This window comes from Olea europaea, chromosome 18 (genome assembly GCF_002742605.1).
Source record: "Olea europaea var. sylvestris chromosome 18, O_europaea_v1, whole genome shotgun sequence".
In the NCBI taxonomy this organism is placed as follows: domain Eukaryota; kingdom Viridiplantae; phylum Streptophyta; class Magnoliopsida; order Lamiales; family Oleaceae; genus Olea; species Olea europaea.
This window is the reverse complement of record NC_036254.1, coordinates 29,861,257-29,879,083: the sequence shown is the minus strand read 5'-3', so window position 1 is coordinate 29,879,083 and position 17,827 is coordinate 29,861,257. Positions and strand designations below refer to the sequence as shown.

Below are 17,827 nucleotides of genomic sequence, written 5' to 3'. Positions count from 1 at the left end.
TCCTGGTTGGCTTCATTTTTCAATAAGGGCCTGTTTGATTTGGTGGGTTTTCCATGGATCCATTTTCACCTTTTTAGCCTTTTGATTGCTTAAATTTTTCGGGCAATTGGTTTTCCTCTCCCCACTCTCACGTGACCCCTTTTTCCTCAAAACTATGGGAAATCATTTTGGCGGGAATTGGGAATTTCAGCTTTATTTTTTTCAGCATTGGGAACAAATTTTATTCACAATTGTAAAAATTTTTATCTTTTTAATTGACAATTTTCATGGAAAACATAGCCAAGCGAACACAAAAATTTCAATATTTTTCAGGTGAAAAATTATACCAATCAAACATATTAATTAATGATTCCCAGTAAAACAAGTTCTGGGTAATTCAATTCCTTGAAATTCGTTTTCTTTCCACTCAAATTTTATTCTTGCAATCAAATGAACCCTAAATGTATTCTTTCTAAAACTCATTTTCAATCACATTTTCTGACAAAATAATGTCATATATAAATTCAAATTTTTTTCTTATTTTGTAATCACATGTTTAAAAAAAGGAAAAAAAAGGCACTATGTCAAAACATATTTTCCTTCAAAATTTCATTTTAATGGGGACCAAACATGGACAATATTGCAAATTAAAAATATTTGATGACATTGCTATTATAAAAAAATAAATAAAAGTTAAAGATCAACCCGTAACAAAGTCTATGATTTATGGAGTAATGGCAAATTTCTCATAAAAACGTAGAAATTCTCTTATTGGAAAAAACATTTAAGGTCATGTATATTTTTTTATAATAGATTTTGTGAAAATTGATAAATTTGAAGAATGTATAGTTAAAATTAGGAAAAAAAATTATGGGTTCACGTAAAAATTATTTTATATGAGAATGTAAGATCAAAAATAAGTTCGAGAAAAAATGAATTTAAAAAACATGTATTAAATATGGACTTAGCCTCCGTCTGGATATAAATTTATAATTTCATTCAAAGTTAAATATTATGGTGTGTTTGAGCCACATTCTTTTTAAATAATAAATTTTGAAATAGTAGATTGATGGAGAATGTGTGATTAATAAAATTAAAAAGTTTTTTTTATTTGAGTGTAACATCATTTTAATGAAAAATATGTTATTAAAAAGAGAGAGAGAGAGAGAGAGAGAAAAGTGGGGAATCAAACACTCTATTTAATGAAAACTACATATTCTCAATTATTGTTCATTATTATTCACAATATTAATCATATTCCTATTTATAAATTGGGTTGTGCTTGGTATACATAAAATTATATACAAATAGGTTTATCTTTATAAATTTATCGAAGGGACTCTTTAATATTTCCTTCCTTCATCTCCTCTATAAATTAACCTTTTTCCACTTATTCTCTTCATGACCTTGTCTTCTCATCACTATTTATTAACAACAATTGTAGTGTACTCTATGGAAAATGCGATTTCATCCTAATAGAAGAATTAATTTGTTACCTTGTTCACAAAGTAATGTTGAGAAAAATGTAGGAAAATCTGAAAACTTAATGAACTCCAAGGCACGAAAAACGTTATCTTTTAAGAGATATTTCTCCCCTATCCAACGAAGTCACGACTGAGATACGATAGAAAATCTCTCTCGGGATACAATGTAATCGTTTGATTCAAATTGTGACTATTTGATCAAACCAAGAAAACACTCGAAAAAGAACTGATGATGCCAAGAGAAAGAGAGAAGAAATATTTTTTTTTTTATGTATTTTGCAAACGAGAATTCGCCCAAAATTTATAGAAATTGAGGCAACCGTTTGAATAGGTGCTGTTGGAAGTAACTGTCAAAAAGAACAGATGCATCTATTCAATGACTTTTGAAAATAAAATTCTCTTTCGGAGGCGTTGCCCCTTCGACCCCCCACGACCTGACCGGGCAGGTCGATCCTCGTTGCACAGCGGCAAACACTAGTCGGGGCGGCAAATCATTCGCAAAACAAAAATAAAAATAAAAAATAAATACATGCAAAATGATGAAAAATATCTAACAAGTAACATTTCATTTTCCATACCATCAATATATCAACATTGTTGATCTTTATGGCAATGAAGAACGATGGGAGATTTTTGATGATTAGAACGAAGAGAAGCTTTACTTCTTCCCTGAACTCGAAAAGAATGATAATAACGCCCCAAAAAATAAAGAAAGTTCTTACAACTACATGAAAACAAATGGTTGCATTTACGAGGAGTTACGAATAGGAAAGCAAAGAAGAAATAAGTCATCGTGATGATTATTGGCTTATGAATTAATATGTTCTTGTTGACAATATAATGTGTCGTACGAAAGATGAATATAAGGATTATGCACTTTTCTTGATCAAGAAGACCTATATCGATTGCTATGTAGAAAAGAAATGTCGATTTAGATGTTGAAAATTATTTAATTGATTTTCCCGCATAGCAGAATGTAGAAAATGGGATTTTACATATCAATTTTCTTCAAGGTTGGATTGGTTTTTGCAGCAATAATGTCCTTAGAATTCAGACGATGTAAAAAGATATTTGTGAAATTTTTTTTTAGCAAATGTTGTGGATTGAAATTTATGTGCTACATATTACGATGGTTGCAAATAGTAGAACAAAAAATTAGTTTGAACTCATGTATCTTACGAATTTACCATGTCTGTTAAGTGGATATTCCGTCTCTATATCTTTTCATATGAATATAGATAATTAGGACTGAACAAAGAAATTGTCAAACCACAAAATCCTATTGAAGTCTTTTTCTTGAAATCGTTAGTTTTAGTCTTCGTGAATCCGTCCACATTTTGGTTTTGAACAGAACCAAACTGCTTTGAAGTAATTCGGTTTAGGTTTTAATCTTTGCAAACTGTTTCAAACCGTCAAACTGTTTACAATAAATTAATTTAAATTTTATTTAATCCAATTAAAACTAGACATGTGCTAGTTAAAAAGATACATCCATATTATCCAGTTGAACTCAATGCCTAAATAGAAAATTATTCAACACAATTAATTAATTAAATCATACTCCACATACTAATTAATCATCACAACTGTGAATACAAAATCATCAAATTGGGTGAAATGTTGAACAATTGTTGTTGAATTATATTCATGACTGTCTATTACAATTGGATAGGCAATTAAATCTAGATTTTAATTTAAATTCATTCATTTTTTTTCTTCTACTAATATTTTTCTCAAATATTGGCTAAATTCTCAAGCCAATTTCTTCAAAATTTTCTTATTTTTTTTATAATTATTTGCTATATTTTAATGGCAATTGTGTTATTGTGCTCTAATTTGTCTCGAGCTCCGTTAAATTGTTAACGTCCATCTCAGTTTCATTGTCATATCACTCAGTTTTTTTTTGTTTATTTGCATCTCAGTTTCATTGTCATATCACTCAATTAACTATATGCATTTTTAACTTAATTTTTAAATTTTACGGTTAAGTGTTAAACTAATTTGGTAGATTATTTAAATAATCATTTTGAAAATTTGATCAATGAGACTTTCGACATATTACTTTTATGAAAAATTGCATACAAATTAGTACAAGACTATTCTCTAAATTGCTAAAGATGTGTTACGTATCAAGTATTCAGCCTATATTTTTTACTAGTGGTCGGATTCTTGATTCTTTAAGGAGTATATTGAGTGCAAATATTATTGAGGCAATGATTTGCCTTAAAAATTGATTGCATAGTAACAAGAAACGTATAGTAATTCATCAATCTTGAATAACGCAAAAGTATACGAGATTGACAAATAGTTATAAAAAATATTATCATATTTAATCTTTTTATTTATTTTCTTTTACTAGTTATTTAAATAATTTTACTATAATCAATGAATTCATGTGCTATATTCTTATCTTTATGGAGATAATGAATCATGTGTTACAATTGTAGATGATGCGCCAATTAGATTCATGTGCACATTACTATTTCATTTCCTGAAACAACTTTTTGCCTTCGTCGATCTTCTTAAAATGACTACATGCTGCATAAACTTCATTGCTGTCAAAACCTCTATGTGCTAGAATTGATCAACCGCACAGGTCACACTAATCAACCAATGTACTACCTATTACAACATCTGATTCCAACCTAATTTTGATAGCATAAGCACGAATATCTTTACTTTCTTATAGTAGCCCAACTAGAAAGGATAACCACGAGTGTTATTGGAATTGATTTAGACAAAAACGTGATATTATCTTCAAGATCATTCTCGGGTTTGTATTTTGCTTCTGCCATTTGCATTTTGCATAAAAAAAAAAAATGCTACTTTAAAGTATGAGAAATACTATAGACTACTTTACAGAATGCCAGGTAGCAATAGTTCTTTAAATTTTGGACCTAAAAAAGTTAAATCGGCCAATAAGGTGATATCATCTCAGCATCCGTAAATCCATCTACAAAAAATCTGTACAGTAATATTTTTGTTAAAGTATTTATATACAACTTGTTTACAGCTGCACGACATGTCTACTTAAGTACTAGTCACTTAGGAATTCCTATGAAATCATTGTTCCTCAATACATAATCATGAATTTCTCTCAGAACATCCAATAACCCCGAATGGGAGTGTCCAGGAAGCACAAATGAAATCGTGACCCCATCAGGCCTAAATCCTTCTACTATCAAACATTTAGACACTCCAATGCCTCATAGAATCACTTTTTTCATGAAAAATGATCTGGTGATCGTATTTCAAGAAACGATATCACAGTTTGTAAAACACTCAATTATAGACTAGGTGCCATAAACTCGTTCGAATTGGAGCACATTGCCATCAAGTATTGGTTTTACACGTCTTCTATCATCAACTCTTAAACCACATCGATGAACTTGCTTTCAAATTCTTCGAGTTTGCCTCCTATTCCAATTACTACAAGCAAAGTAAATGAACTAATATTGATTTTCTCCATCCCCACTAACCCAAAAGCTTCTATGGCTAATTCCTACCCCCTCATTGTTTACACAAGGCATTGATAATTGAGTTCTAAGAAATTATTAGTTCCTTTTGGGAATTTAAGAATAGAAAACAACATGTGCACTTGGTTGCATCTTCCGTGTTGTTAAAAATAGACCCATGAATTTGTTACCCTAAACTCGAGTATTCCGTGTGGTTTTGATAAAGTTTGAATTTTTAGATTTGGATGGCAGAACCTTAAGTGAAAATTTAAATGCCAACACAACAAATAGAAAAAGAAAAATCGTACATTATTATAAGTAGTGTTCTAAAAAACGTAATGCGTGGTGATGCATTGACCCCAAGCTAAGGCGTAGGCGGGATTAGGCAGGGCAAATGCATAAAAAAGCGTAAAAAAGTGTTTTGCTTATTTTAAGATTATTTTAAATTTTTAATCAAAAAATTATTTAATAATTGTTAATTATACATACTAAATGTCCAAAACAGATTTATAGGATCTTTATACTTCTTCTCCGTTTTTTCAAATTTTCCAACAAAAAGATAAGTTTTCCCATTTCCCTTGTTTCCTTAGTGCAAAAAGAACACAATTTTCAGAAAAAAAATTATACTGAATATTATATTGATCAAGGATGCCAAATTCGTGAATCAATTCATTACTATAATGATCACAAATTCACAATTCACAAATACACTAACAAATTCATGATACTTTTATCCACCTACCAATCCCATTTGAAATGCAAAAAGAATTGGTAAAATTGATAATGTACAGTGCATTAGAGAAAACGAAAAACCTCACCGTGAACTCCATTGTGAATCAACCAATGTCTCTTTCATTAGCCACAAAGCCCACTACTCCATTAACTCACTAGAGAAAATCTCACCGTCTCTTTCAATTTCGATTTTATGTACTTTTATAAACCCCCACTATGGAGATAATATTATAAAGTATAAACTCACTGTCAAAAAGGCAAAAATAAAAAACAACAGTTGGAAGAGAGTTGAAGACGACCGAGCAAGCAAGCAACAGTTAAATTTTTAGTTGGTAACTGAAAATTCTTCAACAAGCAACGGTTTCCCATTTTTTCGCCTGACTTACCAACATATAGAAACTGGAAGTTGTTTGTTGAAGACCGAGCAGCAACCGTTGTAAGAGAGTGACGAGATGTTGCAGTTGGAGAGGAATTTTTGGGAGATTCAGGAGGTTGTCTTCACTCTTCAATTAAGGCACTGAAAAATGAAAATTGGGCTTTAATTTTTAGTTTAAAACTTAAAATAAGCATGATTAAAAAAAAAAAAAAAGGTAATGCGCACCTTGGCGCCTAAGCGCGTCTTTTAGAACACTAATTATAAGCGTGAGCATGGGGATGGCGAAAAAATCGCCAAACTCGATATCCACAGGTCCTATCCCGAACGGGATGGGGATTATTCGCTTAATCAGGTATTTGGGTCGGGTGCGAGGTGAGTACGATGGTAACAAGAGCCCCGCCTCCCCTGTTTAATTTTTTTAAAAATATAATTTAATACTCCAAATGAAAAAATGCACGAAATTTCATTAGTTCTAATAGAAGATGATAAACAAAGATTATTTAAGGAATATGAGAAACAATAAAAATATTAATTTACAAAATATATTTAAATAATTTAACTTGTAAAAATAAACAAACTAGTTAAAAAATTTAATAAATATATTATTTTCCCACTTTAATGAATGGGAGCAATAAAATGAATTTTAAAAAAATTTAAACGGGTATTAAACATAGCAAGGGCCCTGCCTCGTCGCTCAGCGCACGTACCCTACTTTAAACGCGGCGGAAAACTACTCGATGGGGCAAGGTACCGTCCCGTTGCCACTCCTAGATGAGCATTAATCGGATAAAAAGTGAGCAATCAAATTTGGTCAAACTAGGATTAAAAAAAAAAAAAAATTCCTTTATACCAAATATATATATAAGGAGTTTTGCCTTTTGATTTACATAAAAATGAATTGAATTTTATATCGATTTGGTTTTCTTAAAACCTTGCAGTCCCATACGGTCCTAGTAACGTTGGCCTTTAATTTTTAAAAATTCATTTTTCTTTTAAACTCATTTTTAATCGGTGCACAATTTTTATTAAGGTTTGTAAATTTCATTATTTTTTATAAAAATGTACTAAAATTTTAATTTTTAACAAAATCAATGCTTTGTAAATAATTGAAAAGTAATGTTAGCCTTGTTTGATGGTCATTATAAAGGGAAATTGAGAGAAAAATAATATTTTAATGTGGTTAGAAAGTAGAAAAAAAGTTTTAATTTTATGTACAAAATATTTTATTATTTGAATGTGTAATTAAAAATGAGAAAAAAATAGAGAGTTTTGAAATAAAAAGAATCAAACCAAGCTTTCCTTTTATTGATACTAGTCTTTGCCCGTGCAATGCAGGGTTGTATTATTTTTAAGGTAATGTTGGCATATCTAATGATGGATTGTAAGCAAAATGAATCAAGATTCCCAGGAATCTAAGTTGTAGAACCATGCTTGCATCTTCTCACTGACAGGCAGAGATTACTTTGGCCATGCAATTCAAAATTGTAGGGACCTCAAATTTGTTAAAGATTATGAAATAAAATGAGATCAACAAATTCAAGGATCCTACTTTACGCTATCCCTTTGAAAATTTAATCGTATTAGCATAATTATAGAGGAATAGAGTTGAAAAAGCCATAAAAATAAGCAATCGTAATGGAATTTCTGGCATAATGAGACAATATTTTATCATTACCAACAACATCAACACAATCTTCCTCGTTCACAACAGGCATTTCAACAGTATGCCATAGCCGGGCAACCTTTTCATTGACCAATTTTTCAACGTTTAAGCTACATAATGTAAGCTAAAGTGTTCTAACAAATATGTTTATTTATATTATAACTCAATCCTGATACGTAATCTATAACATCATACGATTATTGGAGGAAAGAAAACATTGAAAGCTTAAACCAGCCCTATGAACTAATAGATGACATGATAACATAAACGTTGGAGAAAAGAATGAGAATGATACACTCCACCAATTAACTGACATTGACAACTGGCCAAATATTTCAAGGGCAAAAGAATAAAAGTTACATTCAGAAAGAATCAGTAAAGAATAAATGTAATGGTTCATCATAACACAAAGAAGATTGAGCACATTGAACAACAACATGCAAAAATCCGCCAAAACAAACTACAAATAATAATGGCAAGAAAAGAACAAAGCAGTTTTCTCTGGTGATGTTATTCATTGTGAAAACTTATATGCAATCCTATTATTCCATCTTGACGTTGCCTCGCCAAAACTGCACGATGGAAAACCTTTCATGCCAAAGAAGCATTGTAATAAGCATGAGCAAATAAAATTTATTAGGAACGTAGAATCAATAGATGCAAATATATCTTTCATGTGTGAAGTTAACTGTTTTTGAAACCTTCAGTTACTCTCTTAGTTGTTCAAAGAGAGGCTAGAAAGAAGGGCTTATAGGACGGACAAGAAAATTATTACTTTCAAAACATGATTGTTATTTGAATAAAAACTTCAAATTGCAACCCTAATGTCCATTGGTATATAGTTAGTCACTTATTGTTGCAACTAGTTAAATAAATCTAGTGAAGAAAAAAATTACCGTCTTCTAAACCAAAAATTAAAGAACTATCTAGTGTATGTGTTTGATTAATTTAGTCAAGTATGTATGAAAAGCTAAATTTATGAGTAACATCATTATTTCTGAACTATATGAGTGGTTTAAGATTCTTAAAATATTGACAAAACTTGCACCAAGTGAAGGAAAATATTGGAAGTTTCCATACAATGTTTTGTCCAATTCATCAATCTATCATCTGGTGCAATTTGAGGATTTTAAATTAAATTGTTGATGAGCTCAACTAACTGTACATCTGTTTTGCATTTCTCTAAATTTAATGTTTTTCAGAACCACTATCTGTAAAAGTTAGGTTTTGGAAACAGATTTATCTCATTTTACACGATGAAAATTACCTCATTGCAAGACATGGCAAATGTGACTCAATAACAAACAAACAAAATAAAGAATTGGGGTAAAAACCTAGATCATATGAAAGGATGAGAAGAGTAAGAAAAATCCGACCTGCGTGAATACAAGATTTACAAGGTATATACATTTTTTAGTCTTCTCTTATATAATAAAATAATGAGATATATAATGACGGGCTAGCCTCATCATTTCCATCACTTCCAACTCATCATCCACAAAATTTCCATCCCACGTGATTGCAAATGACTTACACTCCATCATGCATAGAAAATTACAAATGGAGAGTTCCAAAATGCAGCATATTTATAGCAATAGTGATGATTCATTCCTTACCGACTTTCTTCATTGTCCGTGCTATCGGTTTCCCAATTTCTCGTTCACCAATTACAGAGATAATGCCCACCTAGAATTCGGAAACGTGAATTAGAGCAAAAAATTAGAAAAAAAATGAAAAGAACATTGGTATCCTAGCTAAGAAATTGCCTTCTAACGTGATTAATTATCGAAAAATAACAAGAATGGTGCACCAAATAAAATCAGAAACAATTTCAACATAAATCTCATAACTTAATGGAATTAAGTCTCAAAAAAAATGTGAAAACCAGTTTTACTTTGGAAAAGGTTGAATGGCTAAAAGCGAAAGAACATACAAGCAAGCACGTTCTTTTTTAGTTGTACTAATATTTTTTATGTGCCAACAAGATTAAGCGCAAACCTTTTTTTCTTCAAACATAATCATAAAGCAATGTTTCAAATATAGTGTCATTTCTCTAGCAAATTCATTCAAAAGAGCCAAAAAGTATTCTTCCTAAGCCACTCACATGTTAATCTCTTCAGGTGTACTTATCAAAACTGCCATGCTATTTAGATTTGAAATATAGCATCAATGGGCATATTTATACCACTAAGCAAGTCCATTACATTCAGATTCGCAGCCATTGATTTACAGCCTTCAGTAAATATTGCTCGAGTCAGCACCATAGAATAAGTTGTACCTACAGCAACATCACATTTTGGGTAAGTCTCTTATCATCAGATAACAGTGCAATGTATAATTAAAGAGCTCTATTCTGAAGGCGTGCATATTAAACAATAAAGTCCCTTTATTCAAATCTTCCATAAAAACATGAATAAAAAGAACAAAAATAGAATTGATACTATATATAACTACTTATACAGACCAAAAATCCTTAAACGATAACTTGAGAAAGAGAGAAAAGTTTAAAAATCCAATCGAACGCCTACCTTGCCATTTAATATAACCAGTAGCAAAAGGGTACCAGGAAACCTCCAGCACCATGTTAATACAGAGTCTACAGGTAGACAATAACCTGTGAAAACTCCAAATTAACAAAAATAGCAATCTTTCATGTAAGATAAATAGGAAATGATGGCCTCGTGCAAATACAAGAGAATGTAGAAATTAGATAGTAAATGGGAAAAGGAAGAAACTAACATTTAGAAAGCGAACCCTTCTATTGTGTCACCAATGTCAAAATAAAATACCTGCTAAGATAAACCCCAGAAAAACATAGATGAGAAATAAAATGAGGGGGCCAATACAATGTTTTGTGGGTAGGTGTTTATGTGTATGTAATTTCTATAGGTGCCTTAGTATCGAGCTAGAGTTTGCTAAAAAATCATGGTCATCAGAATTAGCATACTAATTGAAAAGATCAAGGAACTAGGAGACGTCGTTCAAGGGACTATAAAGGTGGACATGGTGGTTAAAATCTTCTCAGAGATCTTAAGTATCATCTACGTGGATTCTTAAGACAAATACCACTTTTAATGCTAGTCCAGTGTCTCGATGTACACCACATTTCACCTTCAACAGGGACCAATAATGTCAAAATACTTAGCCATAACATTTTCAGAAAAAAAAGTTGTGGCCCACGATTCTTAAGACAAATACAAAATTACTTTCGCAAAAGAATTTCAACTGGAATCTGATACACCCAGTGAAGAACATACAAACACCTTTCGAAGACCCATGCAAGTATATATAGGAAAACACCTGCCAAAGGATTTTTGCTTGGATTTAGATTTGGATTGGATCTCTTAAATGATCGAAAACAAAATGGGAAAAAATCACTCATTTAACAACACAATTGAAAATCCAGAGAAACAAAAGAGGAAGAAATTGAAGGCGTGAGAAGTATACTTACATGCAGGTATATGTCTCAATTCCTGCAGATTGTTTGGGATTTTTTTGCTAAAGAGAGAGAGAGAGAGAGATTAAGGTTAAAGTAAGAGAAATTGGTACAAAATAGCAAAATATGTAGTTTTTACAATTCAGCCAAGGAAAGCAAAATTAAAAATGACAATCCTTGAGATTAAAAAAAATGAACTTCAAAAAAAAAAACACCCAATAAAAGAAAAACATTTACATGAAATACCTAAGCAACTGGGAAGCCAAACCCTAAACAACAAACAACAGCTTCTCTTCGACACCGTCGCAATCGGAGAAGAAAACTTTGACAGCACATGGCATGGAAACATTCAGCACTGGCTGGACATCTTGAGCATCAGAGCTTTCACTTGTCTATTGATCTTCGTTTTTCTTGAAGCTCCGCAACATCCACCATGTCGTACCTAGCCCAACCGCCATCTCCAAGCTTCTTGGCTTGAGCCATTTCGTGGTAGCCATTAAGGAAAATCAAAAGAAAAATGGAAGGAAAAGGAATGGGAGAGACCGTTAAAGGCTGAAACGTATAAGATATATGGACAAAGCATTTAATGTTTTCAAAACGGTATCTGTTGTCGATCTTATCCCGCAAGTGGACGAATTGTAACAAGGAGTAAAGTGGACATTTTGAGTCCGGATTATCGTTCTCACGAGAACTATACTTTAATAGTCAATTTATTATTTCTAACTTTTATTTCACGAAAATAAACGAGAACGATGATTAAAAGTGATTTTTATTCTAACTACTTAAAAGTTCGTGAGTACAACAGAAATTAGTGAGAATTCAAAAAATAAATGGGTATTAGGACGAAACAACTTCACCTATTGATCACCATTACTTCTAGTATTGAGATTCATAAAATCTATAGTGTTCGGTCGAATTCTTCTACGGTATTCAATTTACCCCTCTCAAGTTCTCATTGAGTTTATTTAAATAATTCAATTTCGTATCTCTATGCGAATCAACATTATTTAAACGAAATAATAGTTCTAAGAATTCATATAGGACCACAACAATTAATATAGGTATCTCTAAACGTTATATTAATTTACCGGATTGTAATATGTGGTCTAAAGAAGAATTCACATCTCTACGCAATTATTGTTCGCGAAATCATTGAATAATTGGCCAGAAAATTCAAAGCATTAAAAATATAATTAAAACCCACACATATAATCATAACGAACAATAATCCCAAATAAAAGAAATAAAGGGTTTCAAATAGGTTACATTGTTTGCCCTAACAAAGGATTTAGCTATGCATAATGAAATAAGAGAAATAACAAATTGTCTTAGAGTACATCACCATATTTAGAATTAAATATGTAGAAGAAAAAATAGATCTTGCACCAAGAATTCATTCCTCTTCTAATTAATGCTCCATACGATGAATTTTTCATTGTTTTCTCCCTTTGAATCTCTCTCCTTTTCTCCCAAGATGTGTTTTTTTGCCTCTTAATGTGTGGAACCCTTGCCGTGTATGAAGAATAGGATTTTCATATGAACTCCAAAATAGGCCGAAATTCTGCTTAGGTTACAGATTGGTAGCGCCGCGGCGCCACAGAGCGCCACCTCATGAGCGCCACCTCACTGAAACTCTCACGCACTTCTTCCAGTATTTTTAGCATAATTTTCTCTCTCAATGTCTAATTGAGACAATTTAAAATGCGTTGGAAAGCTAACTCAAAGGAATACAACTTTGTTTCAGACATCATTCTCCAATTCGATTGTTTTCTATGTCAAAAATAGGTCTCAACGTGAGACTAAAATTTTCAAGCATAACTATTTGGTTAGAAATTGATTTATGATCATATTTTGCCTAAATTTGATTCCTTTGACACCTTTCTTCATCCAATTGACTCCTAGCACTCTTAAATCTTTATCATGAGGTCCAACACAAGTATTTGCACTTTAGTCCCCGAACTTTGGATCTCTTACAACTTAGCCCTTTTCTCCAATTTTGTCCACTTTTGCTTCTTCCTTCATTTCCTTGTACCGTCATTGAATTTTACATATTCGACACAGAATGTAATAATTTAAACTATAATTCATTCGAGAACCAACTAAATATCATCGTTTAAAGCTTTGAATAAGTGTATAAAATACACTCATCAAATACCCCAAAACTTAAACATTTGTTTGTCCTCAAATAAAAATATCATCTAAATAACTACTAACACAATCACGCAAGTGATAATTTTTTGGACAATCAAGCTTTTTACCTCAGGATTCGAGATTTTGATATTTAGTCCACAAACATGTTTCAAAGTCACAATACCAGATCGATGTCTACTCTTCCAGTGCAAATCGACGTGTATGTGTGAAGAACTAAGAAATCAACCATGACTGCACAACTTGTTTCAATTCCCGACCCTTAATGGTCATATATGTCCTTTCATCACTCGTATGATTCACACACTCCCAAACTTTTTTTTTTCACTCATTCCCAGTGAGTAATATAAGGTTGAATATTTCATTACTATTATCACCCTCTCGAGTTTAGGTGAACGTTATTAGTTGCAAGTCAATACTTCAGTGAATATGGATTCTCTAATTAATTTGATTGCTTCGACCCCCCACGACTCAACTAGCTAATTATCTTGCATCAAAAGTCAAATTTCATCAAATAAGTGTTAGAGCTTAACCAAGGTATTTAGTGTTTTTGCTCTTTTCATGCACTTGCTTTTTCTTTTTTAACAAGTTTTTTTTATTATTTTTTTTGCATTGTCTCTATTCAGATTTCTAGATGACCCCTGTAGTAGGCTTTAGGCCGATGACTCCCAAATCAGATGATTTTAGGGCACCATGTTTTAAACACCATTACAGGCTTACTGACCCGAGTAAAAAAGGTTTCGAAGAGAACCAATTTTTGTTTCAAGTGTAGTTTCATCTTTGATTGTCTTCTAAATGACCCATTTAGTGAGCTTTAAGCCGATGACTCTCAAGTCAGACGATTTTAGAGCACCAGATTTTAAGATATACTTGCATGCTTAATTACTCGAGTCATGAAGACTTCAAAGTGAAGTTTTTTCAATTTCAAATGTATATGCCTTAATTAGGGCAATGCCCCTATAACACACTTATTCTAACAAACCAACCTCCAAATTAAGACTCTCACCTAGTTTTATCATGTTAGTCTAAGACAATCTACACATAAATTTTCACACATGGAATCCAAAATCACATCCCCATTTCCTATAACTATAAAATCACCCCCAAACTATGTTAAATTTGGTCTAAGGATAAATAATTTACTTTGGTTTAGGAATAACATTTATGTCCAATTAAATCAACCTATCTAACAAATGAATCAGCTCGTGTCATCGCAGTGTCAGACTCAATTCTAGTACACGTATAATATCAAGTTTCGCAAGGTTAAGCTTCAATCAATCTAGCATGCATTCTATCCACAGTTTATAAATTAACACCAAATCTCAAAGTAAAATATAATTGTAAGCCAAAATGTCAAACTCATTCAAAAAAATTTAGACAGGCAATTAGGCAATTAATAATACACCCCCCAAACTTAAACTAAACATTGTCCTCAATGTAAAATTTAAAGGAACTTGAGGAGGCTTCCCTGAAATGTCCGTATTGCCTATGATGTTGTAGTACCTTGGTGTTGCATTTGATCGACTCTTCTTCCACATTCTCCCTCAAACTTGAGATTTGTCCTATTTTCTCCATGTCTATTTTGGTTTAAATGTTCCACAACGTCATGTTCCTGAAAAATCAAATTTGAAAAATAAACTCATGGAACAAGGGTTACTTAGCTCAAACATCTTATAACCAACTTAGTTACTCAATGACCTAATGGTAAACGAGATATGGGTGATGTCTCCTAAATAGACTATTAAATAAACTAAATTATCCAATAACTTGAAAATAAAATAAATAAAAGAAAAAGAAAGTTTGGGTTGCCTCCTAAGAAGCGCTTCTTTTAAGTCATTAGCTAGATTTTTGTACAAGTCTTCATGGCACTCTGAATATGGTTTTGGAGCTCCTGCTTAGCTTGCTTAATTTGACTTTGTTTCATATCTCGTACATCTTCCAAACTCCTACATTTTCCTTTTGAATACAGTATGACCTACCTAAATTGTCTATTTCGAATTCAATCAAATATACTGCAATCTTTTCATCATCTTTAATCACAAATTCAATGAGTTTGATGTTTGCACGCTGATCCCATCTTCATTGAATACAACTAATTCATCTGGCTCCTTAGTGACTAATTCATTGATTTTCACTTGTTCTACATCTTTAGTCGTTAGTTCCTCGAGTTGAATGATGAAGAAATCTTTCGTTGGCATGTTATTTGGATCGTCCAAAATTATTTGATCTTTAATTTTTTTACATCTTTGCATGATGATGTCTCCAGTAATTATTTCATTGTAATTAAAATATTCTTCATGTGGATAATGTTCTCTCACTTCCACTGGAGTTGCCAAATACGAGCAATTTTCAATATAATGAGATGCACCATAGTATTCACATGTCAGTTTGATCTCTAGATAAACAATTGATTTGATGTTTAACCCCTTCGGCCAACCATCATTACCAAATTCAATAGGCTGATCATATCCTCACCTTTTAAGTTCTTGTCTGATTAGGAATTCTCCAAAGAGCATGTCATCTTCGTTCAAGTCGAAATTAATCACTATGAAATTTGACCTCTTGCTTATTCTTATTTCCTGTCAATGGAGCAAAAAAAACAAGTAGATCAATTGAAAAAAAAAGGAAAAAAACAGAAGTAAGAAATAAATAAACCAGTATTAAAGAAAATAGTTCCTGACAACGCCATCAAAAACTTGTTGTCGATTTTATCCCACAAGTGGACAAATCGTAACAAGCAGTAAAGTGGACATTTTGAATCCGGATTATAGTTCTCACGAGAACTATACTTTAATACTCAATTTATTATTTCTAACTTCTATTTCACGAAAATAAACGAGAACAATGATTAAAAGTGATTTTTATTCTAACTACTTAAAAGTTTGTAAGTGCAACAGAAGATGAGTGAGAATTTAAATAATAAATGGATATTAGGGCGGAACAACTTCACCTATTGGTCACCTTTACTTTTAGTATCGAGATTCATAAAATCTAAAATAGTGTTCGGTCGAATTCTTCTACAGTATTCAATTTATCCCTCTCGAGTTCTCATTGAACCTATTTAAATAATTCAATTACATATCTTTATGCGTATCAACATTATTTAAACAAAATAATAGTTCTAAGAATTCATATAGGACTACAACAATTAATCTAGGTATCTCTACATGTTATATTAATTTACCGAATTTTAATATATGGTCTAAACAAGAATTCGCATCTCTACGCAATTATTGTTCACGAAATCAATGAATAATTGGCCAGAAAATTCAAAACATTAAGAACATAATTAAAATCCACATATATAATTATAACGAACAAGAATCTCAAATAAAAAAAGGGTCCTAAATACGTTACATTGTTTGCCCTAACAAAGGATTTAGCTACGCACAATGAAATAAGAGCAATAACAAATTGTCTTAGAGTAAATCACCAGATTTAGAATTAAATATGTAGAAGAAAAGTAGATATTGCACCAAGAATTCCTTCATCTTCTAATTGATGCTTCATACGATGAATTTGTCGTTGTTTTCTTCCTTTGAATCTCTCCATTTTTTCTCCCTAGATATGTTTATTGCCTCTTAATGTGTGGAACCCCTTAAAGTGTGAGAATTTTCGTATTTATAGGTCTCCTACCGTGTATGAAGAATATGATTTTCATATAAACTCTAAAATGGGCCGAAATTCCACTTAGGTTACGAATTGGTGGCGCCGCGTCCATGGCGCCGCAACGCCACCTCTCTGAATCTCCCATGCACCTCTTTCAATATTTTTAGCATAACTTTCTCTTTCGATGTCCAATTGAGGCGATTCAAGATGCGTTGAAAAGTTAACTCAAAGGGCTACAACTTTGCTTCAAATTATTCTCCAATTCGATGTCAAAAATAGGTTTCAATGTGAGATTGAAATTTCGTAGCATAACTTTTCGGTTGAAAATTGATTTATAATCATATTTTGCCTAAATTTGATCCCTTTGACATCTTTCTTCATTCAATTGACTCTGAGCACTCTTAAATCTTCATTATGAGGTCCAACACAACTTTGAAGTATTTGCACTTAGTCCCCGAACTTTGGATCTCTTACAACTTAGCCATTTTCTCCAATTTTGTCCACTTTTGTTTCTTCCTCCATTTCCTTGTACCGTCATTGAATTTTACATATTCAAGACAAAAATGTAATACATTAGACCATAATTCATTCGAGAACCAACTAAATATCACTGTTTTAAAGTTTTGAATAAGTGTATAAAATATACTTATTAGTGTCATTTAAGCCAAACTGGTTAATGAACAGTAAGAAGTGGGTAAGTGTGAAAAGAAGGGTTACACAAATGAATAGTAAACCTTGATTGCCTCTTTTAGAAGAGACTAGTCTATCACCCATGCAATGCACGGGCATGATTATTTTGAACGTCATATTAGCATTTTTAATGTTGATATGAGTTTAGTGTTTAAAGAAGAAGCGAATTAATTATTTATAAAAATAATCATTTGAGGTAAGCTATTTGTGATATTAATTTTGAAATTGAATGATTCAATATAGTAATGATAATTA

At 31.8% G+C, this 17,827-nt stretch overlaps 1 long non-coding RNA gene across 1 annotated transcript; it reads right to left on the bottom strand.

Annotated features, from left to right (window-relative positions):
- Window positions 1-8,065: 8,065 nt before the first annotated feature.
- Window positions 8,066-11,685, bottom strand: LOC111368106. Its single transcript, XR_002697950.1, has 5 exons — window positions 11,372-11,685; window positions 11,141-11,187; window positions 10,218-10,478; window positions 9,794-9,967; window positions 8,066-9,375 (listed from the first exon to the last, which is right to left on the bottom strand). It is a non-coding gene; the product is annotated as an uncharacterized LOC111368106 (long non-coding RNA).
- Window positions 11,686-17,827: the final 6,142 nt, after the last annotated feature.